The sequence below is a fragment of the Pseudophryne corroboree genome, chromosome 4 (genome assembly GCF_028390025.1).
Source record: "Pseudophryne corroboree isolate aPseCor3 chromosome 4, aPseCor3.hap2, whole genome shotgun sequence".
Classification (NCBI taxonomy): domain Eukaryota; kingdom Metazoa; phylum Chordata; class Amphibia; order Anura; family Myobatrachidae; genus Pseudophryne; species Pseudophryne corroboree.
In genome coordinates this window covers 886,727,162-886,754,741 of record NC_086447.1, presented here as the reverse complement: position 1 = coordinate 886,754,741, position 27,580 = coordinate 886,727,162, and the positions used below count along the sequence as shown (strand labels likewise).

The 27,580-nt window shown below is 49.1% G+C and overlaps 1 protein-coding gene across 2 annotated transcripts in view; it reads left to right on the top strand.

The window, feature by feature from the left end:
• The window catches only part of RNF8 (ring finger protein 8), an 81,511-nt gene that overhangs the window by 7,008 nt on the left and 46,923 nt on the right, over nt 1-27,580 (top strand). The window lies entirely within an intron of this gene.

The window sequence follows — 27,580 nt, the reverse complement described above, 5'->3', positions numbered from 1 at the left end:
GTGCCTGACCCTCTTGGAAGTCAGGATTAGCCACGAACGGAAGGTGTAATGATTTGTGGGCATTTAGATTTAGTTTATGTCGCATTTCTTTCCAAAGTTTTTTTATGTTCCACAGTAAGGGTTTTCCCCTCAGCTCCTCGGGCACCTCCCGATCATGCAGATGAAGAAATGTAATGAGATCCCCCTCCTGCATAAATTCTCTATCTAATTCTGTATTTGTGTATGTGTTATCATTATGCATCCAGTCATGTAAGTAACGTAGTTGGGCCGCCTGGGAGTACCAGAGGATATTAGGGAAGTTAATTCCCCCATTCCCTACAGTCTGCTGTAATTTGATTAACGCTATACGCGGTCTCTCTCCCTGCCAAATGAATCTCCTAAAGAGAAAATTGAGACGTTGAACGTCTTTAGGTAGAAGTGTGTGTGGCATGGCTTGAATGAAGTACATCAGACGGGGGAATGATATCATTTTGATCAAGCTAGCCCTCCCCAGGTATGATAAAGGCAAAGATTTCCAAGTCTCGAGTTCTGTTTCAATTGCTCGGATGGCCGAGGTAAAATTTAGGGCATATAATCGCTCCGGCTTTCTCGATATTTGAATCCCTAGATAAGTTATGTGATCCGAACTCCATTGTAATGGTAGATTCGTCGCCCCCTGCTTCATAAATGAACCATTTCCCAGTCTGAGTGCCACCGATTTTGCCCAGTTAACGTTAAAGCCTGAAACTTGTCCATAAGCCTGTAATAAATTAAATATATGGGTCAGAGAAGCCTCCGGATCAGAGATATATAGCAGAAGATCATCGGCAAAAGCAGTGAGTTTTAGGTTTCTGCGACCAACCTGGATTCCTTGAAACTGATTATCATTTAACAGCAAACGATGTAGGGGATCTATGGCCAGGTTGAACAGCAGGGGAGATAAGGGGCAACCCTGCCGCGTGCCACGATGCATCACCACTGGGTTGCTCATATAGCCATTGAGCAAAAGGGAAGTCGAGGTAGAATCGTATAGGTAGCGGATAATTTCAATAAAGTCTGGATGGAACAGTCTACGTTCTAGGACCTTAAATAGATGGGGCCAGAGTACTGTGTCGAAGGCTTTGGTGGTGTCTAAACTGAGGAGTATATTTCTGGATTGGGGCGATTGAGCGGAAGCTACAACTGCCGCGATCGCCGCTCTAATTCCCTTAACCGAATGAGTATTGCGAACAAAGCCAAGTTGGTGGTTAGTTAAAGTGTGGGGGAGAATAACTTGCAGCCGATCTGCTAGAATCTTAGTAAATAATTGAATGTCGGTATTTAGCAACATAATTGGCCTATAAGAGGTCACCAATTGTGGGTCCTGTGCAGGTTTAGGGATTAAAATAGTATGTGCTGTCGTGAAATGGTGGAAGGGGGAACGGTGTTGTAAAAGACTGTTGAACACTTCTAGCAGAGTCGGAACCACATGGGGCTGAAGGATTTTGTAAAATTCATTAGAGAGGCCGTCAGGGCCTGGAGACTTGTGTAACTTGAGTTTGGCCATTGCAGAGACCAATTCGTCCTCTGTAATAGTTCTCACCAGTAGGTCCGACTGTGCAGTCGTGATTGGCGGTAATAAAGTGTTTGGGAGGAGTGTGGTGTGGGTGGATTCGTTGAAGGGGAGATCGGAGTATAGGTCAGCGTAGTAAGATTCAAAATGAACTAATATGGCCGGGGAATTGGTAAGGAGTTGACCCGAGGCTCGGTGTCTCACAGCTGTTATGAATTTGCGTGTAGTTTTTTTCCTAGCCATGGTTGCCAGTAGTCTACCGGATTTATTACCCCATCTGTAGTATTTATGGGAAGAAAATACCATGTCACGTTTTGCTTGCGCTAGTAAGTGGTCGTTTAAGAGCTGTTTAGCCTGTAAATAAAGCCGCAAGGACTCCTCAGTCTGTAGGGTAAGGTGGCGTTGCATTGTGTCAGTTACTTCTGAGTGTAAGGTGGTATAAATCGTTAAATTTTTCTTTTTCAATCTGTGAACATACTCAATAATTGACCCCTTAGGACTGCTTTTGCCGCACCCCAAAAAATGTTTGGACGGTCCCAATGTTCTAAATTATCGTCTAAATAGTCGGCCCAGCTTGTTATTAAAAATTTTCTGAAATCATCGCAGTTATAGAGATAGCTTGGAAATCTCCAAATCCTTGAGCCCCCTGACTGAAGATTTCCCTGCAGCGTCAATGTCACAGGAGCATGGTCAGATATCAGAATGTTATGTATATCCGCTTTCTTGACTCGCGTCACTAGGGAATCTGCAACCAATATGGAGTCAATCCTGGACCAGGAGCTATGAACCCCGGAAAAGAAAGTAAATGATCTGTCAGAGGGATTGAGGAGACGCCAAATATCAGTAAGCTGAAGGGAGGTTTTCAGTGTCTGGAGATGTGTCCAAGAAGGGGAACCGGCAGTGCGTGGGACAGGGCGTTTATCAATAGTGGGATCATCAACTGTGTTCCAGTCCCCTCCCAGGATAAGCTGAGAATTATCGCGTTGAAGCAGTTGAGAGCTAATTTCTTGGAAAAAAGCAGCTGTCTCGCCATTTGGTGCGTAAACATTAACCAGTGTGTATTTGTTACCCCAAATGTCTACATCTAAGATTAAATAACGCCCCTCCGGGTCAGCTACAGAGTTTAAGACAGTATAGTGTAGGTGTTTGCTAAATAGGATCGCCACCCCCCTAGTCTTCCTCGTGTTATCCGCAGAAACACATCTATCCAACCACGGTGCCCGAAGAGCAGAGGAGGCGCCCACCATCCAGTGGGTTTCTTGGAGAAATATAATTTGAGGTCTAAACCGCTTCAGGTGTGTGACAACCCACTTACGTTTTATCGGGGAGTTAAGGCCGCCCACGTTCCAGGATAAAATTTTAAAACAGGAATCTGCAGTAGAGGTTTCTATCCTAGGATCCGTCATTGTCTATCAACCCACGCCCACCCTAGGGTGACACTCCAGCGGGAATATCATGTCACATCGCCGTCCCCCTCCTTCCCAGCGAGCGGGGAGGAACGACCTAGACCACATAGTGCCATTGAGCCCGGGAGCAGATCGGGCGAGGAAGGAACGGCACGGGTAGAACAAAAAAAGAAAATTAAATAAAAAAAACACACATTGCTTCACAAAACATTTTTCATTTTTTCCAAACCAAACTAAAGACCACGCAAGTGCTAAACCCTCCGGTAGCACTGGCGAGAAACCTATCAAAAGTATATGCAACATTAAAATTTAAGCTGAGTAGCAAGTGCAGAGACCCAATGTCTCTCTCGAGTGGAATGTAAACCGACTCTGACATTAAGTATCTAACAGCATAATATTTAGACTTGTTGTGGTGGATTCACCGGGTTCAACATATGTGTAACATGGGAGTGTGCAGTGGCTGGATCAGCAAAAATCAATGTGCGCCCGTTGTCATGGATGCGTAATTTGGCGGGATACATCAGTGCGAATCTGGTATTACTCTCATGTAGTATTTTGCATACATCCGAGAACTCTCTCCTCTTCTGTGCAACAGAGGCCGAGAAATCCTGGAAGATCAAAATACGTTTTCCCTGCACTACCGTTTGCGGGAGCCTGCTATAAGAGCGCAGCACATGCTCCTTCATTCGGAAGTCCATGAATTTCGCAATGACGGGCCTAGGCTTAATTTCAACATCCGGTCGGATAGGACCAATTCTATGCACCCTTTCTATGTGCGATAAAAATGGGGCATCTGTGATTCCCAAGGCCTGAAATAGATCAGTCGTTACAAAATCTGACAATTGCCTGTCCTTAACTGATTCGGGGATGCCCACAAATCGTAGGTTCGATCTTCTGTCCCTGTTCTCAAGCTCATCTATTTTTGCCTGTAAGGTTTTAAGAGAGGAATCCTGGGTGTCAGTGGAGCGCTGGAGTGTGTGTATCTGATCCTCTCCATCGCTAACCCGTTGTTCTAGTGAGGTGATCCGTGAGGTGTTATGGTCAATTTTTGCAAGTGACGAATCAAGCAGTGTCTGTATCTGTTCAAGCCTTTTGTCAATTAAAGGGATATTCTCAAGTTTCTTGTCAATTTGGGGCATGAGGAGCCGAGAGAGCTCCTGGGCCATATGCATCAACGTGGGTTGATCGGGAAGCGTTTCCACTTCCAGAGTTTGGTCACTGGAGTTCCCCGTCTCTGGGGGCGAGGGGGGGTTAGGTTTCACCGCCGTGTTTTTGGACTTACTCATTCTTGTAGTAACTGAGGACTGGGAGGATCTAACCGCTGGAGTTTTATGGACGAATTTGTCCATCCCCCAGTCCGTAGACCGTTAACTGTAACAAGCTAGGGACTCCTATACCAACACACTATGGTATATGATAATAAGACACCTCACGTAAAGGATCGAGTCAGAAGTTATGTCAGCGCTACTCAGCAGAAAAAAATAACTGCAAAATTTAAATAAACATCATGTTACATATGATACAGATGTAGGTAATAGGCATCAACTCGATACGTTATACAAGTAAAAGCCGTACCGCGGCGGTGCGCCCTGAAACCTTCAAAGTAAAGTGGATGGCAGGGCAAAACAATAATAAAACAACTAGTATGAGAAATATTTCAAATTTCCCCAAGTAGGGGACTATGCAAAAGGTAACAATGGATTAATATAACCAGTTAGGCGCACTAACATTGGGTAGCCACCAGGTGGCAATATAACCTCAAAAGTTCCTGCTCAGGAATAGCAGAGGCTGCAATAATCTGTTTTACCTGTATCGTTTGAGGCAGTTGCATACCATCTCACTATGTACAGTGTTAATGGTGGGTAGATAGGAATAGAGAAAAGGAGAGAAATAAAGGGGGGAAATTTTAGCAAGTAATAGAAGAAAGAATGAAAGAGAGGCCTGGATTCCCACACCCCCAGGCAGAGAAGTCAAAGCGGAAGGGAGAGATTATGTAATCTGTTGGAGGTAGGTATAGGGAAGTGCAGGAGAGGTTAGGAAAAGGTGTATTTTAAGCTAAAGTCACCCTTTGTAAAGGGGGGCTGCACAAGCCTCTCCCGTGAAAATGTAGTCGGGTAGTATGATCACGCAGCCAGTGTCCAGCAAGACCCCTAAGCAGCCACCCTCTCTCAGGATAGCGTCCCCCACTTTAGTGTGTGCTCAAGGGCACAGCTCAACCTCTTGCTCCAGCTACTGTCGACGGGTCAGTCAAGCAGACACAGGGCCCATCTCATCACTCACCACCAACGCACTGCAGAATTCAAAAGTCCAGACAGGTAACCAGGACCAGAGTGCAGGATAGGGAATTCAACACCCCGGACTTCAAGGGCATCACCTCTCAGAAGACGCCCAGCCACCGTGCAGCGGGCACTCTCTCTTTCCTCTCCGGCAGATGTCTCCAGGGATCCTCCGGCAGCGCCCGACAGCGACTCCGCTCTCCTCCGCTCACCCAGCCTCGTTCCCGGGCACCTCTGTGTAGACTCTACAGCAGGGGGGGATCCAGATCAGTGTCTTCCACTTCAAGGGCCGTCCTCGGGTCAGCGCCTCGTCTCCGCCAATCGACTCTTGACCCGCCGCTCGTTCCCGCTTCCCTGCACCGGAATCAGAAGCGGGGGGGGGGGGGGCAGCCGGGTCAGTGTCCCTCGCTCCAGGGGCCTCCTCCGGGTCAGCCCTGCACCGCCGTCAGCCGCAGCTCGCCCCGCCGTCCAGATCCGTCTCCGATCACTGCCGCCCAGCCTCTACTTGCGTCCAGAGGCAGCAGGGGCCTGCGGGCATTGGGGAGCAAAGGCCACAGCCCCGCCAGCAGAACACAGAGCCTCCGCACTGTCTCCCACCGGATGGAATATCCCCAGAGGGCTGTAAGTAAAATGTAAACCTCTCGTGAGCGGGTGGGGATGAGTGCCACCAGGCCTCCAGCTTTCGCGCCAGGCGTCACACCGGCGGTCATATAGGCCGTCTCTTTGAAGGCCAAACTTCGGGGGCATACAGTCACGCTCCTACCCCTGCAGGGTCTCTCCAGGCTCCCTCAATTATAGGGACTTTTGTAGAGGGTCTATCAGGAGGATAGATGCCGGATAGCAGGGGATGTTTGTGGATTTTCCACCTGCAGGCTGGAGCTCAGCTAAAAAGCAGCCATGCTGGATGGCCCGCCCACCGGAAGTCCCCCCTGTCTATTTTCTTTCAAAAAGATCTGGCTTCACTGCCTGAAGTTCAGACGTTTAAGGGAGTGCTGCATATTCAGCCCCCTTTTGTGCCTCCAGTGGCACCTTGGGATCTCAACGTTGTGTTGGATTTCCTAAAATCACATTGGTTTGAGCCACTTCAGACCGTGGAGTTGAAGTATCTCACGTGGAAGGTAGTCATGCTGTTGGCCTTGGCCTCAGCTAGGCGTGTGTCAGATTTGGCGGCTTTGTCCTGTAAAAGCCCATATCTGATTTTCCATATGGACAGGGCAGAATTGAGGACTCGTCCCCAATTTCTCCCAAAGGTGGTATCAGCGTTTCATTTGAACCAACCTATTGTGGTGCCTGTGGCTACTCGGGACTTGGAGGATTCTAAGTTGCTGGACGTAGTCCGGGCCCTGAAAATCTATGTTTCCAGGACGGCTAGAGTCAGAAAAACTGACTCGCTGTTTATCCTGCATGCACCCAACAAGCTGGGTGCTCCTGCTTCAAAGCAGACTATTGCTCGCTGGATCTGTAGCACGATTCAACTTGCACATTCTGCGGCTGGACTGCCGCATCCTAATTCAGTAAAAGCCCATTCCACGAGGAAGGTGGGCTCTTCTTGGGCGGCTGCCCGAGGGGTCTCTGCTTTACAACTTTGCCGAGCTGCTACTTGGTCGGGATCAAACACTTTTGCAAAATTCTACAAGTTTGATACCCTGGCTGAGGAGGACCTTGAGTTTGCTCATTCGGTGCTGCAGAGTCATCCGCACTCTCCCGCCCGTTTGGGAGCTTTGGTATAATCCCCATGGTCCTTACGGAGTACCCAGCATCCACTAGGACGTAAGAGAAAATAAGAATTTACTCACCGGTAATTCTATTTCTCGTAGTCCGTAGTGGATGCTGGGAGCCCGTCCCAAGTGCGGACTTTCTGCAATACATGTATATAGTTATTGCTTAACTATAGGGTTATTGTTATGAGCCATCTGTTGAATGAGGCTCAATTGTTGTTCATACTGTTAACTGGGTATAGTTATCACAAGTTGTACGGTGTGATTGGTGTGGCTGGTATGAGTCTTACCCTGGATTCCAAATCCTTTCCTAGTAATGTCAGCTCTTCCGGGCACAGTTTCCCTAACTGAGGTCTGGAGGAGGGGCATAGAGGGAGGAGCCAGTGCACACCAGATATAGTACCTAATCTTTCTTTTAGAGTGCCCAGTCTCCTGCGGAGCCCGTCTATTCCCCATGGTCCTTACGGAGTACCCAGCATCCACTACGGACTACGAGAAATAGAATTACCGATGGGTAAATTCTTATTATCTTCTCATTGCCTCAGTATTATAATACACCTTGGCTGGCAAATCATCACAATATATAGTCCCAGGGCTATATATGTGATAAATTGCCCCTGCCAGAATTCCTGAAAAAAGCGGGAGAAAAGTCTGCCGAAAAAGGGGCGGGGCTAACTCCCTCAGCACACTGGCTCCATTTTTCCTCACAGCTCCGCTGGAAGGATCGCTCCCTGGCTCTCCCCTGCAGTATCAAGCTACAAAGGGTAAAAAAAGAGAGGGGGGGCACTAAATTTAGGCGCAGTATAACTTATATAGCAGCTATAAGGGGAAATAATCAGTTAATCCCTGTATTATTATAGCGCTCTGGTGTGTGCTGGCATACTCTCTCTCTGTCTCCCCAAAGGGCTTTGTGGGGTCCTATCCTCTGTCAGAGCATTCCCGGTGTGTGTGCGGTGTGTCGGTACGGCTGTGTCGACATGTTTGATGAGGAGGCTTATGTGGAGGCGGAGCAGATGCCTATAAATGTTATGTCACCCCCTGCGGGCCGACACATGAGTGGATGGTTATGTGGAAGGAATTACGTGACAGTGTCGACTCCTTACATAAAAGGTTTGACGACATACCGAATATGGGACAGCCGGCTTCTCAGCCTGTGCCTGCCCAGGCGTCTCAAAAGCCATCAGGGGCTCTAAAACGCCCGCTACCTCAGATGGCAGACACAGATGTCGACACGGATACTGACTCCAGTGTCGACGACGATGAGACTAATGTAACTTCCAATAGGGCCACACGTTACATGATTGAGGCTATGAAAAATGTGTTGCACATTTCTGATGTTACCCCAGGTACCACAAAAAAGGGTATTATGTTTGGAGAGAAAAAACTACCAGTAGTTTTTCCTCCATCTGAGGAGTTAAATGAAGTGTGTGAAGAAGCGTGGGCTTCCCCCGATAAGAAACTAGTAATTTCTAAAAGGTTACTAATGACGTACCCTTTCCCGCCAGAGGATAGGTCACGTTGGGAAACATCCCCTAGGGTGGATAAGGTGCTCACACGCTTGTCAAAGAAGGTGGCACTACCGTCTCCGGATACGGCCGCCCTAAAGGAACCTGCTGATAGAAAGCAGGAGGCTATCTTGAAGTCTGTATATACACACACAGGTATTATACTGAGACCAGCTATTGCTTCAGCATGGATGTGCAGTGCTGCAGCTGCGTAGTCAGATTAACTGTCGGAAAATATTGATACCCTAGACAGGGACACTATATTGCTAACCGTAGAGCATATTAAAGATGCAGTCTTATACATGAGAGATGCTCAGAGGGATATTTGCCGGCTGGCATCTAAAATAAGTGCAATGTCCATTTCTGCCAGGAGAGGGTTATGGACTCGGCAGTGGACAGGTGATGCAGACTCTAAAAGGCACATGGAAGTTTTGCCTTATAAAGGTGAGGAGTTGTTTGGGGATGGTCTCTCGGACCTAGTTTCCACAGCAACAGCTGGGAAGTCTGCATTTTTACCCCATGATCCCTCACAGCCAAAGAAAGCACCGTATTATCAGGTACAGTCCTTTCGGCCCCATAAGGGCAAGCGGGTTAGAGGCGCGTCCTTTCTGCCCAGAGGCAGAGGTAGAGGGAAAAAGCTGCAGCATACAGCCAGTTCCCAGGAGCAAAAGTCCTCCCCCGCTTCCTCTAAGTCCACCGCATGACGCTGGGGCTCCACAGGCGGAGCCAGGTACGGTGGGGGCCCGTCTCAAAAATTTCAGCGATCAGTGGGCTCGCTCACGGGTGGATCCCTGGATCTTTCAAGTAGTATCTCAGGGGTACAAGCTGGAATTCGAGACATCTCCCCCCACCCCCCCCACCCCCGCCGTTTCCTCAAATCTGCCTTGCCAACAACTCCCTCAGGCAGGGAGGCAGTGATAGAGGCAATTCACAAGCTGTATTCCCAGCAGGTGATAGTAAAGGTGCCCCTACTTCAACAAGGACGGGGTTACTATTCCACAATGTTTGTGGTACCGAAACCGGACGGTTCGGTGAGACCCATTTTAATTTGAAATCCTTGAACACATATATAAAAAAATTCAAGTTCAAGATGGAATCGCTCAGGGCGGTTATTGCAAGCCTGGACGAGGGGGATTACATGGTATCACTGGACATCAAGAATGCTTACCTGCATGTCCCCATTTACCATCCTCACCAGGAGTACCTCAGATTTGTGGTACAGGATTGTCATTACCAATTCCAGACGTTGCCGTTCGGTCTCTCCACGGCTCCGAGGGTCTTTACCAAGGTAATGGCCGAAATGATGATACTCCTTCGAAAGAAGGGAGTTTTAATTATCCCGTACTTGGATGATCTCCTGATAAAGGCGAGGTCCAGGGAGCAGTTGTTGGTCGGGGTAGCACTATCTCGGGAGGTGCTACAACAGCACGGCTGGATTCTAAATATTCCAAAGTCACAGCTAGTCCCTACGACACGTCTACTGTTCCTGGGGATGGTTCTGGACACAGAACAGAAAAAAGTGTTTCTCCCGGAGGAGAAGGCCAAGGAGCTGTCAACTCTAGTCAGAGGCCTCCTAAAACCAAAACAGGTGTCGGTGCATCACTGCACGCGGATCCTGGGAAAGATGGTAGCTTCCTACGAAGCAATTCCATTCGGCAGGTTCCATGCAAGAACTTTTCAGTGGGACCTGTTGGACAAGTGGTCCGGATCGCATCTTCAGATGCATCGGCTGATAACCCTGTCTCCAAGGACCAGGGTGTCTCTGCTGTGGTGGCTGCAGAGTGCTCATCTTCAAGAGGGCCGCAGATTCGGCATACAGGATTGGGTCCTGGTGACCACGGATGCCAGTCTTCGAGGCTGGGGGGCAGTCACACAGGGAAGAAACTTCCGAGGACTATGGTCAAGTCAGGAGACTTCCCTACACATAAATATTCTGGAACTGAGGGCCATTTACAATGCCCTAAGTCAGGCAAAACCCCTGCTTCAAAACCAGCCGGTACTGATCCAGTCAGACAACATCACGGCGGTCGCCCATGTAAACCGACAGGGCGGCACGAGAAGCAGGACGGCGATGGCAGAAGCCACAAGGATTCTCCGATGGGCGGAAAAATCACGTGTTAGCACTGTCAGCAGTGTTCATTCCGGGAGTGGACAACTGGGAAGCAGACTTCCTCAGCAGGCACGACCTCCACCCGGGAGAGTGGGGACTTCATCCAGAAGTCTTCCAACTGATTGTAAACCGTTGGGAAAGGCCACAGGTGGACACAATGGCGTCGCGCCTAAACAAAAAGCTAGAAAGATATTGCGCCAGGTCAAGAGACCCGCAGGCGATAGCTGTGGACGCTCTAGTGACACCGTGGGTGTACCGGTCGGTTTATGTGTTCCCTCCTCTTCCTCTCATACCAAAGGTACTGAGGATAATAAGGAGAAGAGGAGTAAGAACTATACTCATTGTTCCGGATTGGCCAAGAAGAGCTTGGTACCCGGAACTTCAAAAAATGATCTCAGAGGACCCATGGCCTCTGCCGCTCAGACAGGACCTGCTGCAGCAGGGGCCCTGTCTGTTCCAAGACTTACCGCGGCTGCGTTTGACGGCATGGCGGTTGAACACCGGATCCTGAAGGAAAAGGGCATTCCGGAGGAAGTCATTCCTACGCTGATTAAAGCTAGGAAAGAAGTAACCGCAAACCATTATCACCGCATATGGCGAAAATATGTTGCGTGGTGTGAGGCCAGGAAGGCCCCAACGGAGGAATTTCAGCTGGGCCGTTTCCTGCACTTCCTACAGTCAGGGGTGACTATGGGCCTAAAATTGGGTTCCATTAAGGTCCAGATTTCGGCTCTATCGATTTTTTTTCCAGAGAGAACTGGCTTCACTACCTGAAGTTCAGACTTTTGTTAAGGGAGTGCTACATATTCAGCCCCCTTTTGTGCCTCCAGTGGCACCTTGGGATCTCAACGTGGTGTTGGATTTCCTAAAGTCACATTGGTTTGAGCCACTTAAAACCGTGGAATTGAAGTATCTCACGTGGAAAGTGGTCATGTTGTTGGCCTTGGCTTCAGCCAGGCGTGTATCAGAATTGGCGGCTTTGTCATGTAAAAGCCCTTATCTGATTTTCCATATGGATAGGGCAGAATTGAGGACTCGTCCCCAATTTCTCCCTAAGGTGGTATCAGCCTTTCTTCTGAACCAACCTATCGTGGTGCCTGCGGCTACTAAAGACTTGGAGGCTTCCAAGTTGTTGGACGTAGTCAGGGCCCTGAAAATTTATGTTTCCAGGACAGCTGCAGTCAGAAAGACTGACTCGCTATTTATCCTGTATGCGCCCAACAAGTTGGGTGCACCTGCTTCAAAGCAGACTATTGCTCGCTGGATCTGTAGTACGATTCAGCTTGCACATTCTGCGGCTGGACTGCCGCATCCTAAATCAGTGAAAGCCCATTCCACGAGGAAGGTGGGCTATTCTTGGGCGGCTGCCCGAGGGGTCTCGGCTCTACAACTTTGCCGAGCAGCTACTTGGTCGGGGTCAAACACATTTGCTAAATTCTACAAGTTTGACACCCTGGCTGAGGAGGACCTAGAGTTTGCCCATTCGGTGCTGCAGAGTCATCCGCACTCTCCCGCCCGTTTGGGAGCTTTGGTATAATCCCCATGGTCCTTACGGAGTCCCAGCATCCACTAGGACGTCAGAGAAAATAAGAATTTACTCACCGGTAATTCTATTTCTCGTAGTCCGTAGTGGATGCTGGGCGCCCATCCCAAGTGCGGATTGTCTGCAATACTTGTATATAGTTATTGTTTAACTAAAGGGTTATTGTTGAGCCATCTGTTGAGAGGCTCAGTTGTTATCATACTGTTAACTGGGTATTGTATCACGAGTTATACGGTGTGATTGGTGTGGCTGGTATGAGTCTTACCCGGGATTCAAAATCCTTCCTTATTGTGTCAGCTCTTCCGGGCACAGTATCCTAACTGAAGTCTGGAGGAGGGTCATAGTGGGAGGAGCCAGTGCACACCAGTTAGTCTAAAGCTTTCTTTTAGTTGTGCCCAGTCTCCTGCGGAGTCGCTATTCCCCATGGTCCTTACGGAGTCCCAGCATCCACTACGGACTACGAGAAATAGAATTACCGGTGAGTAAATTCTTATTATTCCTTCCAGTGCCCTTATACCCATCCCAGTGCCCTGACAGCCCCCTTTACCTTCCTCACTGCCCCAGTATTCCTGCCTGTGCCCCAGTACTGCTGCCACTACCCTTAGACACACCCCAGTGCCCCGAGAGCCCCCCCCCCCCATTATCTCCTCACTGCCCCAATATTACTGCCTGAGCCCTAATATTGCTGCCAGCACCCTTATACCCACCCGGTGCCCTAACACCCCACCATTATTATCTCACTGCCCCAGTATTCCTGCCAGTACTCCAATACTGCTGCCAGTGCCCATAGACATACCCTAGTACCCTGACAGCACCCACCCCCACACTCACACACACGTATTTGTTCTTTACTTTAATATCAAAATACACTGAGACATTAAACTGCATATTTCAATAAAAACTGGGAAAAAGATAAAGGTGTATATTGCTGAAAGCTTTCACCAAAACTGCGCTTCTGATGTAAGTTTACAGAGGTATCCGGACTGCAGGTCGACACTGACTAGGTCGACATTGAGTAGGTCAACGCGACCATTAGGTCGACATGAAAAAAGTCGACATGAGTTTTTCACTTCTTTTTTTTTTTACTTTTTCAAACTTTACGATCCACGTGGACTACAATTGGGAACGGTAACCTGTGCCGAGCGTCGTAGCGGGGCGAGGCACCTTGCATGCGGGGGGGACACAGTGCACTAATTGGGGTTCCCTGTCACTTTATGAAGAAAACGACAACAAACAAAATTTGAAACACATGTCAACCTTTTTACGTGTCGACTCATTTCATGCGTCGGCCTAGTCACTGTCGACCAATAGGTTTCGACCTAGACATAGGGGTATATGCAGTTGCGTTTTTAAATTCTACACAATTCGACAGTCACATACCCTCCCGCCGGGACCCAAATTCGACATATTCAATAAAAAACGGATTCGACAGTCCTGCTGTCGAAAAACGGACCAATTGACGATAGTGTGCGTCCTGTATTCGACTTCATGGACGGCACAAAAGTGTGTAAAAAATCCTTAAAAAAAATGCGTGGGGTCCCCCCTCCTAAGCATAACCAGCCTCGGGCTCTTTGAGCCGGTCCTGGTTGTAAAAATATGGGGGGGGGAAATGACAGGGGATCCCCCGTATTTTCACAACCAGCACCGGGCTCTGCGTCCGGTCCTGTTGCAAAAAATACGGGGGACAAAAGACGTAGGGGTCCCCCGTATTTTTCACACCAGCACCGGGCTCCACTAGCTGGAGAGATAATGCCACAGCCGGGGGACACTTTTATATCGGTCCCTGCCTCCGTGGCATTAAATCCCCAACTAGTCACCCCTGGAGGAGTGGGGTCCCCCCCCTCCAGCCACCCAAGGGCCAGGGGTGAAGCCCGAGGCTGTCGTCTCCCCCCCCCCCCCCCCCCCCATCCAAGTGCTGCGGATGGGAGGCTGATAGCCAAGTGACAAAATAAAGAATATTGTTTTTTGTAGCAGAACTACAAGTCCCAGCAAGCCTCCCCTGCAAGCTGGTACTTGGAGAACCACAAGTACCAGCGGGGGGGGCGCTGGTACCTGTAGTTCTACTGCAAACAAAATACCTAAATAAAAACAGTACACAGACACCGTGATAGTAAAACTTTTTCTCTATCGTCCTAGTGGATGCTGGGGTTCCTGAAAGGACCATGGGGAATAGCGGCTCCGCAGGAGACAGGGCACAAAAAGTAAAGCTTTAGGATCAGGTGGTGTGCACTGGCTCCTCCCCCTATGACCCTCCTCCAAGCCTCAGTTAGATTTTTGTGCCCGGCCGAGAAGGGTGCAATCTAGGTGGCTCTCCTGAGCTGCTTAGAATAAAAGTTTAGTTAGGTTTTTTTATTTTCAGTGAGTCCTGCTGGCAACAGGCTCACTGCATCGTGGGACTAAGGGGAGAAGAAACGGACTCACCTGAGTGCAGAGTGGATCGGGTTTCTTAGGCTACTGGACACTAGCTCCAGAGGGACGATCACAGGTTCAGCCTGGATGGGTCACCGGAGCCGCGCCGCCGTCCCCCTTACAGAGCCAGAAGAGACGAAGAGGTCCGGTGAAATCGGCGGCAGAAGACATCCTGTCTTCAGACTAAGGTAGCGCACAGCACCGCAGCTGTGCGCCATTGCTCTCAGCACACTTCACACTCCGGTCACTGAGGGTGCAGGGCGCTGGGGGGGGAGCGCCCTGAGACGCAATATAACGGAATACCTTAGGTGGCAAAACAGAATACATCACATATAGCTCCTGGGCTATATGGATGTATTTTAATCCCCTGCCATTTTACACAGAAAAGCGGGAGATAAGGACGTCGTGAAGGGGCGGAGCCTATCTCCTCAGCACACAAGCGCCATTTTCCCTCACAGCTCCGCTGGAAGGACGGCTCCCTGACTCTCCCCTGCAGTCCTGCTTCAGAATCAGGGTAAAAAAGAGAAGGGGGGGCATTTTTGGCAGCAAATAACGATAATAACAGCAGCTATAAGGGAATAACACTTATATAAGGTTATCCCTGTGTATATATATATATATAGCGCTGGGTGTGTGCTGGCAGACTCTCCCTCTGTCTCTCCAAAGGGCTAAGTGGGGTCCTGTCCTCTATCAGAGCATTCCCGGTGTGTGTGCTGTGTGTCGGTACGCGTGTGTCGACATGTATGAGGAGGAAAATTATGTGGAGGCGGAGCAGTTGCCTGTGTTGGTGATGTCACCCCCTAGGGAGTCGACACCTGACTGGATGATTGTATTTAAACAATTAAGTGATAATGTCAGCAATTTGCAGAAAACTGTTGACGACATGAGACAGCCGGCAAATCAATTAGTGCCTGTCCAGGCGTCTCAGACACCGTCAGGGGCGCTAAAACGCCCGTTACCTCAGTGGGTCGACACAGACCCTGACACAGATACTGAGTCTAGTGTCGACGGTGACGAGACAAACGTAATGTCCAGTAGGGCCACACGTTACATGATCATGGCAATGAAAGAGGCATTGAACCTTTCTGACACTACAAGTACCACAAAGAAGGGTATTATGTGGGGAGAGAAAAAACTACCAATATTTTTTCCTGAGTCAGAGGAAATAAATGAGGTGTGTGAAAAAGCGTGGGTTTCCCCCGATAAAAAACAGCTAATTTCTAAAAAATTATTAGCATTATATCCTTTCCCGCCAGAGGTTAGGGCGCGTTGGGAAACACCCCCTAGGGTAGATAAGGCGCTCACACGTTTATCAAAACAAGTAGCGTTACCGTCTCCTGATACGGCTACCCTCAAAGAACCAGCTGATAGAAGGCTGGAAAATATCCTAAAAAGTATATACACACATACTGGTGTTATACTGCGACCAGCAATCGCCTCAGCCTGGATGTGCAGTGCTGGAGTCGCATGGTCGGATTCCCTGACCGAGAATATTGATACCCTGGATAGGGACAATATTTTGTTAACTATAGAACATTTAAAGGATGCACTACTATATATGCGTGATGCACAGAGGGATATTTGCACCCTGGCATCAAGAATAAGTGCTATGTCCATCTCTGCCAGAAGAGCGTTATGGACGCGACAGTGGTCAGGGGATGCGGATTCCAAACGGCACATGGAAGTATTGCCGTATAAAGGGGAGGAGTTATTTGGGGCTGGTCTATCGGACCTGGTGGCCACGGCAACGGCTGGAAAATCCACCTTTTTACCCCAGGTCACTCCACATCAGCAGAAAAAGACACCGTCTTTTCAAACTCAGTCCTTTCGTTCCCATAAGTACAAGCGAGCAAAAGGCCACTCTTTTCTGCCCCGGGGCAGAGGAAGAGGAAAAAGACTGCACCATGCAGCCGCTTCACAGGAGCAGAAGCCCTCCCCTGCTTCTGCCAAGTCTTCAGCATGACGCTGGGGCTTTACAAGCAGACTCAGATATGGTGGGGGCCCGTCTCAAGAATTTCAACGCGCAGTGGGCTCACTCGCAAGTGGATCCCTGGATTCTACAGGTAGTATCGCAGGGGTACAAACTGGAATTCGAGGCGTTTCCCCCTCGTCGTTTCCTGAAGTCTGCTTTACCAAAGTCTCCCTCCGACAGGGAGGCAGTTTTGGCAGCCATTCACAAGCTGTATTCCCAGCAGGTGATAATCAAGGTACCCCTCCTGCAACAAGGAAAGGGGTATTATTCCACGCTGTTTGTGGTACCGAAGCCGGACGGCTCGGTGAGACCAATTTTAAATCTGAAATCCTTGAACACTTACATAAAAAGGTTCAAATTCAAGATGGAGTCACTCAGAGCAGTGATAGCAAACCTGGAAGAAGGGGACTATATGGTGTCTCTGGACATCAAGGATGCTTATCTCCACGTCCCGATATACCCTTCTCACCAAGGGTACCTCAGGTTTGTAGTACAAAACTGTCATTATCAGTTTCAGACGCTGCCGTTTGGATTGTCCACGGCACCTCGGGTCTTTACCAAGGTAATGGCCGAAATGATTCTTCTAAGAAGAAAAGACATTTTAATTATCCCTTACTTGGACGATCTCCTGATAAGGGCAAGATCCAGGGAACAGTTAGAAGTCGGAGTAGCACTATCTCAGGTAGTGTTACGTCAGCACGGGTGGATTCTAAATATTCCAAAATCGCAGCTGATTCCAACGACACGTCTACTGTTCCTAGGAATGATTCTGGACACAGTCCAGAAGAAGGTGTTTCTCCCGGAGGAGAAGGCCAGGGAGTTATCCGAGCTAGTCAGGAACCTCCTAAAACCAGGACAGGTCTCAGTGCATCAGTGCACGAGGGTCCTGGGGAAAATGGTGGCTTCTTACGAAGCGATTTCATTCGGAAGATTCCATGCAAGAACATTTCAGTGGGATCTACTGGACAAATGGTCCGGATCGCATCTGCAGATGCATCAGCGGATAACCCTGTCGCCAAGGACAAGGGTGTCTCTCCTGTGGTGGCTGCAGAGTGCTCATCTACTAGAGGGCCGCAGATTTGGCATTCAGGATTGGATCCTGGTAACCACGGATGCCAGCCTGAGAGGCTGGGGAGCAGTCACACAGGGAAGGAATTTCCAGGGCCTGTGGTCAAGCCTGGAAACGTCTCTTCATATAAACATTCTGGAACTAAGGGCCATTTACAATGCCCTAAGTCAAGCAAAACCTCTGCTTCAGGGTCAGGCGGTGTTGATCCAATCGGACAACATCACGTCAGTCGCCCACGTAAACAGACAGGGCGGCACGAGAAGCAGGAGGGCAATGGCAGAAGCTGCAAGGATTCTTCGCTGGGCGGAAAATCATGTGATAGCACTGTCAGCAGTATTCATTCCGGGAGTGGACAACTGGGAAGCAGACTTCCTCAGCAGACACGACCTTCACCCGGGAGAGTGGGGACTTCACCCAGAAGTCTTCCACCTGATTGTAAACCGTTGGGAAAAACCAAAGGTGGACATGATGGCGTCCCGCCTCAACAAAAAACTGGACAGATATTGCGCCAGGTCAAGGGACCCTCAGGCAATAGCAGTGGACGCTCTGGTAACGCCGTGGGTGTACCAGTCAGTGTATGTGTTCCCTCCTCTGCCTCTCATACCAAAAGTACTGAGAATCATAAGAAGGAGAGGAGTAAGAACTATACTCGTGGTTCCGGATTGACCAAGACGGACTTGGTACCCGGAACTTCAAGAGATGCTCACGGACGAACCGTGGCCTCTACCTCTAAGAAAGGACCTGCTACTGCAGGAGCCTTGTCTGTTCCAAGACTTACCGCGGCTGCGTTTGACGGCATGGCGGTTGAACGCCGGATCCTGAGGGAAAAAGGCATTCCAGAAGAAGTCATCCCTACTCTGGTCAAAGCCAGGAAGGACGTAACCGCAAAACATTATCACCGCATTTGGCGTAAATATGTTGCGTGGTGTGAGGCCAAGAAGGCCCCTACAGAGGAATTTCAACTGGGTCGTTTCCTTCATTTCCTGCAAACAGGACTGTCTATGGGCCTAAAATTAGGGTCCATTAAGGTTCAAATTTCGGCCCTGTCGATTTTCTTCCAGAAAGAACTGGCTTCAGTACCTGAAGTTCAGACATTTGTAAAAGGGGTCCTGCACATACAGCCTCCTTTTGTGCCTCCAGTGGCACCTTGGGATCTCAATGTGGTGTTGAGTTTTCTAAAGTCACATTGGTTTGAACCACTTTCCACTGTGGACTTAAAATATCTCACATGGAAGGTGTCGATGCTGTTAGCCTTGGCTTCAGCCAGGCGTGTGTCAGAATTGGCGGCTTTATCATGTAAAAGCCCTTACTTAATTTTTCATTCTGACAGGGCGGAATTGAGGACTCGTCCTCAATTTCTACCTAAGGTGGTTTCTGCATTTCACATGAACCAACCTATTGTGGTACCTGCGGCTACCAGGGACTTAGAGGACTCTAAGTTGCTTGACGTTGTCAGGGCCTTGAAAATATATGTTTCCAGGACGGCTGGAGTCAGAAAATCTGACTCGCTGTTTATCCTGTATGCACCCAACAAGCTGGGTGCTCCTGCTTCTAAGCAGACGATTGCTCGTTGGATTTGTAGTACAATTCAGCTTGCACATTCTGTGGCAGGATTGCCACAGCCAAAATCAGTAAAAGCCCATTCCACAAGGAAAGTGGGCTCATCTTGGGCGGCTGCCCGAGGGGTCTCGGCTTTACAACTTTGCCGAGCAGCTACTTGGTCAGGGGCAAACACGTTTGCTAAATTCTACAAATTTGATACCCTGGCTGAGGAGGACCTGGAGTTCTCTCATTCGGTGCTGCAGAGTCATCCGCACTCTCCCGCCCGTTTGGGAGCTTTGGTATAATCCCCATGGTCCTTTCAGGAACCCCAGCATCCACTAGGACGATAGAGAAAATAAGAATTTACTTACCGATAATTCTATTTCTCGGAGTCCGTAGTGGATGCTGGGCGCCCATCCCAAGTGCGGATTATCTGCAATACTTGTACATAGTTACAAAAATCGGGTTATTATTGTTGTGAGCCATCTTTTCAGAGGCTCCGCTGTTATCATACTGTTAACTGGGTTCAGATCACAGGTTGTACAGTGTGATTGGTGTGGCTGGTATGAGTCTTACCCGGGATTCAAAATCCTTCCTTATTGTGTACGCTCGTCCGGGCACAGTATCCTAACTGAGGCTTGGAGGAGGGTCATAGGGGGAGGAGCCAGTGCACACCACCTGATCCTAAAGCTTTACTTTTTGTGCCCTGTCTCCTGCGGAGCCGCTATTCCCCATGGTCCTTTCAGGAACCCCAGCATCCACTACGGACTCCGAGAAATAGAATTATCGGTAAGTAAATTCTTATTATTACATACATGCACGCCGACACACACATACTTACCTATGTTGACACGCCGACTCTGTCCCCTTCTCCAAGTAGAATCCACGGGGTACCTGAAAATAAAATTATACTCACCAAAATCCAGTGTAGATCTGTCCTCTTCTACTTGTAATCCTCGTACTTGGCAAAAAAACAAAACGAAAATCCCGGACCACGCACTGAAAGGGGTCCCATGTTTACACATGGGACCCCCCGTGACTCCTGTCACAGAGGGTCCCTTCAGCCAATTAGGGAGCGCCACGTCGTGGCACTCACCTGATTGGCTGTGCGCGTCTGAGCTGTCAGACGGCGCATAGCACTATGCCGCTCCATTATATTCAATGGTGGGAACTTTGCGGTCAGCGGTGAGGTTACTCGCGGTCAACCGCTGACCGCAAAGTTCCCACCATTGAATATAATGGAGCGGCATAGTGCTATGCGCCGTCTGACAGCTCAGACGCGCACAGCCAATCAGGAGAGTGCCACGACGTGGCGCTCCCTGATTGGCTGAAGGGACCCTCTGTGACAGGAGTCACGGGGGGGTCCCGGCATTCGGGGAAAGGGGTCCCCTGCAGTAGAACTACAGGTACCAGCGGGCCCGTTTCCCCCCCGCATGCTGGTACTTGTGGTTCTCCAAGTACCAGCTTGCAGGGGAGGCTTGCTGGGACTTGTAGTTCTGCTACAAAAAACAATATTCTTTATTTTGTCACTTGGCTATCAGCCTCCCATCCGCAGCCCTTGGATGGGCTTCACCCCTGGCCCTTGGGTGGCTGGAGGGGGGGACCCCTGGATTTAAGGGGTCCCTACTCCTCCAGGGTACCCCGGCCAGGGGTGACTAGTTGGGGATTTAATGCCACGGCCGCAGGGACCGATATAAATGTGTCCCCCGGCTGTGGCATTATCTCTCCAGCTAGTGGAGCCCGGTGCTGGTGTGAAAAACACGGGGGACCCCTACGTCTTTTGTCCCCCATATTTTTTGCACCAGGACCGGACGCAGAGCCCGGTGCTGGTTGTGAAAATACGGGGGATCCCCTGTCATTCCCCCCCCCGCATTTTTACAACCAGGACCGGCTCAAAGAGCCCGAGGCTGGTTATGCTTAGGAGGGTGGACCCCACGCATTTTTTTTCAGGATTTTTAACCCATTCCCACCCCTTCCCACTGAAAAACATGCTCTGATTATTTTAGTCAGTAAAAAAAATATATATATATTCTTTAAAAAAACATTAAATAATACTTGTGGCTCCCAATACACAAACCCAAGTAGATAATCCCTTCTAATATAAATAGATATGCTATTAGCAATAAAAAAAACACACAAAAAAAACATGTTTTTAACATATTTTATTAGATCCCGCCAGCAAAATGAGGCGGACTGAAATTGACAAAATTACTGTCGAAAAGCACTGTTGTCGAATCGACATTCTTCAATTGAATATACTTTTGTCGAAAAGCCGCATTTTTACCATTGCAGACATGTCGAATTTGACAACTGTCGAATTGCAAAAAGTCGAATTTGACTGCCGTTTTTTTGTCAAAGTACTGTATTGCATTGTCGAATCATTTCTCTGACGTCCTAGTGGATGCTGGGAACTCCGTAAGGACCATGGGGAATAGCGGCTCCGCAGGAGACTGGGCACAAAAGTAAAGCTTTAGGACTACCTGGTGTGCACTGGCTCCTCCCCCTATGACCCTCCTCCAAGCCTCAGTTAGATTTTTGTGCCCGGCCGAGAAGGGTGCACACTAGGGGCTCTCCTGAGCTTCTTAGTGAAAGTTTAGTTTTAGGTTTTTTATTTTCAGTGAGACCTGCTGGCAACAGGCTCACTGCATCGAGGGACTAAGGGGAGAAGAAGCGAACTCACCTGCGTGCAGAGTGGATTGGGCTTCTTAGGCTACTGGACACCATTAGCTCCAGAGGGACCGAACACAGGCCCAGCCTCGGAGCTCGGTCCCAGAGCCACGCCGCCGGCCCCCTTACAGAGCCAGAAGCAAGAAGAGGTCCGGAAAATCGGCGGCAGAAGACATCCTGTCTTCACCAAGGTAGCGCACAGCACTGCAGCTGTGCGCCATTGCTCCTCAGCACACTTCGGTCACTGAGGGTGCAGGGCGCTAGGGGGGGGCGCCCTGAGCAGCAATAAAAACACCTTGGCTGGCGAAAATACATCACATATAGCCCCCAGGGCTATATGGATGAATTTTAACCCCTGCCAGATTCCACAGAAAAACGGGAGAAAAGGCCGCCGAGAAGGGGGCGGAGCCTATCTCCTCAGCACACTGGCGCCATTTTCTCTCACAGCTCCGTTGGAGGGAAGCTCCCTGGCTCTCCCCTGCAGTTACTACACTACAGAAAGGGGTTAAAAAAGAGAGGGGGGCACTAATTAGGCGCAGTATAACAATACAGCAGCTATAAGGGGAAAAACACTTATATAAGGTTATCCCTGTGTGTATATATATATATATATATATATATATATATATATATATATATATATATATATATATATATAGCGCTCTGGTGTGTGCTGGCATACTCTCCCTCTGTCTCCCCAAAGGGCTAGTGGGGTCCTGTCCTCTATCAGAGCATTCCCTGTGTGTGTGCTGTGTGTCGGTACGTTGTGTCGACATGTATGAGGAGGAAAATGAGGTGGAGGCGGAGCAATTGCCTGTAACAGAGATGTCACCCCCTAGGGAGTCGACATCTCAGTGGATGAGCTTATGGAAGGAATTATGTGAGTCAGCTCTTTACAAAAGATTGATGACATGAGACAGCCGGCGACTCAGCCTGTGCCTGTCCAGGTGTCTCAAAAGCCATCAGGGGCTCTAAAACGCCCGTTACCGCAGATGGCAGATACAGACGCCGACACGGATACTGACTCCAGTGTCGACGATTAAGAGACGAATGTGACTTCCAGTAGGGCCACACGTTACATGATTGAGGCTATGGAAAATGTTTTTACACATTTCTGATAATACCAGTACCACTAAAAAGGGTATTATGTTGGGTGAGAAAAAACTGCCTGTAGTTTTTCCTGCATCTGAGGAATTAAATGAAGTGTGTGATGATGCGTGGGTTTCCCCCGATAAAAACTGTTAATTCCTAAAAAGTTATTAGCATCATACCCCTTCCCGCCAGAGGATAGGGCACGTTGGGAAACACCCCCTAGGGTGAATAAAGCGCTCACACGCTTGTCTAAACAGGTGGCACTACCGTCCCCGGATACGGCCGCCCTTAAGGAACCTGCTGACAGAAAGCAGTAAAATAACCTAAAATGTATATACACTCACACGGGTGTGATACTGCGACCAGCAATCGCCTCAGCCTGGATGTGCAGTGCTGGGGTGGCTTGGTCGGATTCCCTGACTGACAATATTGATACCCTAGATAGGGACAGTATATTAATGACTATAGAGCATTTAAAAGATGCATTTCTATATATGCGTGATGCACAGAGGGATATTTGCCGACTGGCATCAAGAGTAAGTGCGCTGTCCATTTCTGCCAGAAGAGGGTTATGGACAAGACAGTGGTCAGGTGATGCTGATTCCAAAAGGCATATGGAAGTATCGCCTTATAAAAGGGAGGAGTTATTTGGGGTAGGTCTAACAGACCTGGTGGCCACGGCAACGGCTGGAAAATCCACATTTTTACCCCAGGTAGCCTCTCAACATAAGAAGACGCCGTATTATCAGGCGCAGTCCTTTGGGCCCCATAAGGGCAAGCGGGCAAAAGGCTCCTCATTTCTGCCCCGTGGCAGAGGGAGAGGAAAAAGGCTGCAGCAAACAGCCAGTTCCCAGGAACAGAAGCCCTCTCCCGTTTTCTGCCAAGTCCTCAGCATGACGCTGGGGCTTTACAAGCGGACTCAGGCACGGTGGGGGCCCGTCTCAAAAATTTCAGCGTGCAGTGGGCCCACTCACAGGGGACCCCTGGATCCTTCAGGTGGTATCTCAGGGGTACAAATTGGAATTTGAGACGTCTCCCCTTCGCCGTTTTCCTAAAGTCTGCTTTACCGACGTCTCCCTCCGACAGGGAGGCGGTATGGGAAGCCATTCACAAGCTGTATTCCCAGCAGGTGATAATCAAGGTACCCCTCCTACAACAGGGAAAGGGGTATTATTCCACGCTGTTTGTGGTACCGAAGCCGGACGGCTCGGTGAGACCTAATTTAAATCTGAAATCCTTGAACACTTGCATACAAAGGTTCAAATTCAAGATGGAGTCACTCAGAGCGGTGATAGCAAACCTGGAAGAAGGGGATTATATGGTGTCTCTGGACATCAAGGATGCTCATCTCCATGTCCCAATTTACCCTTCTCACCAAGGGTACCTCAGGTTTGTGGTACAGAACTGTCACTATCCGTTTCAGACGCTGCCGTTTGGTTTGTCCACGGCACCCCGGGTCTTTACCAAAGTAATGGCCGAAATGATGATACTCCTTCGAAGGAAGGGAGTTTTAATTATCCCTTACATGGACGATCTCCGGATAAGGGCAAGATCCAGGGAACGGTTGGTAGTCGGGGTAGCACTATCTTAAGTAGTGTTGCGGCAGCACGGTTGGATTCTTAATATTCCAAAATTGCAGCTGATCCCGACGACACGTCTTCTATTCCTAAGGATGATCCTGGACACAGTCCAGAAAAAGGTGTTTCTCCAGGAGGAGAAAGCCAGGGAGTTATCCGAACTAGTCAGAAACCTCCTAAAACCAGGCCAAGTGTCAGTGCAGCAGTGCACAAGGGTCCTGGGAAAAATGGTGGCTTCCTACGAAGCAATTCCATTCGGCAGATTCCACGCACGAACTTTCCAGTGGGACCTGCTGGAAAAGTGGTCCGGATCGCATCTTCAGATGCATCAGCGGATAACCCTGTCACCAAAGACAAGGGTGTCTCTCCTGTGGTGGTTGCAGAGTGCTCATCTTCTAGAGGGCGCAGATTCGGCATTCAGGACTGGGTCCTGGTGACCACGGATGCCAGCCTGCGAGGCTGGGGAGCAGTCACACAGGGAAGAAATTTCCAGGGCTTGTGGTCAAGCCTGGAGACATCACTTCACATAAATATCTTGGAGCTAAGGGCCATTTACAATGCCCTAAGCCAAGCAAGACCTCTACTTCAAGGTCAGCCGGTGCTGATCCAGTCGGACAACATCACGGCAGTCGCCCACGTAGAGAAGCTGCAAGGATTTTTCGCTGGGCGGAAAATCATGTGATAGCATTGTCAGCAGTGTTCATTCCGGGAGTGGACAACTGGGAAACAGACTTCCTCAGCAGAAGTCTTCCACATGATTGTAAACCGTTGGGAAAAACCAAAGGTGGACAGGATGGCGTCCCGCCTAAACAAAAAATTGGACAGGTGTTGTGCCAGGTCAAGGGACCCTCAGGCAATAGCTGTGGACGCTCTGGTAACACCGTGGGTGTACCAGTCAGTGTATGGGTTCCCTCATCTTCCTCTCTTACCAAAAGTATTGAGAATTATAAGACGGAGGGGAGTAAGAACTATACTCGTGGCTCCGGATTGGCCAAGAAGGACTTGGTACCCGGAACTTCAAGAGATGCTCACGGAGGACCCGTGGCCTCTACCTCTAAGAAGGGACCTGCTCCATCAAGGACCCTATCTATTCCAAGACTTACCGCGGCTGCGTTTGACGGCAGGACGGTTGAACGCCGGATCCTGAAGGAAAAAGGCATTCCGGATGAAGTCATCCCTACCCTGATCAAAGCCAGGAAGGATGTAACCGCAAAGCATTATCACCGCATTAGGCGAAAATATGTTGCGTGGTGCGAGGCCAGTAAGGCCCCGATGGAGGAATTTCAACTAGGTCGATTCCTGCATTTCCTGCAAACAGGAGTGTCTATGGGCCTAAAATTGGGGTCCATTAAGGTTCAAATTTCGGCCCTGTCAATTTTCTTCAGAAAGAACTAGCTTCAGTTCCTGAAGTTCAGACGTTTGTAAAAGGGGTACTGCATATACAGCCTCCTTTTGTGCCTCCAGTGGCACCTTGGGATCTCAATGTAGTTTTGGGGTTCCTAAAGTCACAATGGTTTGAACCACTTGAATCTGTGGAGTTAAAATATCTCACATGGAAAGTGGTCATGCTGTTGGCCCTGGCCTAGGCCAGGCGCGTGTCAGAATTGGCGGCTTTATCCTGTAAAAGCCCTTATCTGATCTTCCATTCAGACAGGGCGGAATTGAGGACTCGTCCTCATTTTCTCCCTAAGGTAGTTTCAGCGTTTCATCTGGACCAACCTATTGTGGTACCTGCGGCTACTAGTGACTTGGAGGACTCCAAGTTGTTGGACATAGTCAGGGCCCTGAAAATATGTTTCCAGGACGGCTGGAGTCAGAAAATCTGACTCGCTGTTTATCCTGTATGCACCCAACAAGCTGGGTGCTCCTGCTTCTAAGCAGACTATTGCTCGTTGGATTTGTAATACAATTCAGCTTGCACATTCTGTGGCAGGCCTGCCACAGCCAAAATCTGTAAAAGCCCATTCCACAAGGAAGGTGGGCTCATCTTGGGCGGCTGCCCGAGGGGTCTCGGCTTTACAACTTTGCCGAGCAGCTATTTGGTCAGGGGCAAATACGTTTGCTAAATTCTACAAATTTGAGACCCTGGCTGAGGAGGACCTGGAGTTCTCTCATTCGGTGCTGCAGAGTCATCCGCACTCTCCCGCCCGTTTGGGAGCTTTGGTATAATCCCCATGGTCCTTACGGAGTTCCCAGCATCCACTAGGACGTCAGAGAAAATAAGAATTTACTTACCGATAATTCTATTTCTCGTAGTCCGTAGTGGATGCTGGGCACCCATCCCAAGTGCGGATTGTCTGCAATACTTGTACATAGTTATTGTTAACTAAATCGGGTTATTGTTGTTGTGAGCCATCTATCCAGAGGCTCCTCTGTTATCATGCTGTTAACTGGGTTCAGATCACAGGTTGTACGGTGTGATTGGTGTGGCTGGTATGAGTCTTACCCGGGATTCATAAATCCTTCCTTATTGTGTACGCTCGTCCGGGCACAGTATCCTAACTGAGGCTTGGAGGAGGGTCATAGGGGGAGGAGCCAGTGCACACCAGGTAGTCCTAAAGCTTTACTTTTGTGCCCAGTCTCCTGCGGAGCCGCTATTCCCCATGGTCCTTACGGAGTTCCCAGCATCCACTACGGACTACGAGAAATAGAATTATCGGTAAGTAAATTCTTTTTTTTTTTGTGTCGAAAATGCCCCGTTTTTCGGCAATTCGACCTGCAATTGCATATGGCCCAATGTCTACCCTGAGTCCCATACCTGTTACCAGATACTTTGGGGTTGAACAAGTACTGCACCAGTTTGCATAGCTAATATAAATTGCTCTGCATATACCTGTCTGAGTCCATGCATAACTCTTTAACATGATAAATGGGACAATTCACAGCCCTGGGGTGGGGACAGGCAGCTTATTATTTGCAGTTTTCTTGCTACAATTATTTGCCTCATCATAATTTATATAAGCAGCCATTACCATCTGGTAACCACTAGGTGGCAATAGGGGAACATGTTTTGTGAGTGTCCCCATTATTACTATTATTATATAATTCTTGTTATTGTCTGTTTTACCTATTATTATATTTATCTGCATAGGCGGATTATTTGGAGATGTATTTTTGGATGCAGTACTTTATGCATTGTCCTGTCCTGCTGGATATCTGAGAG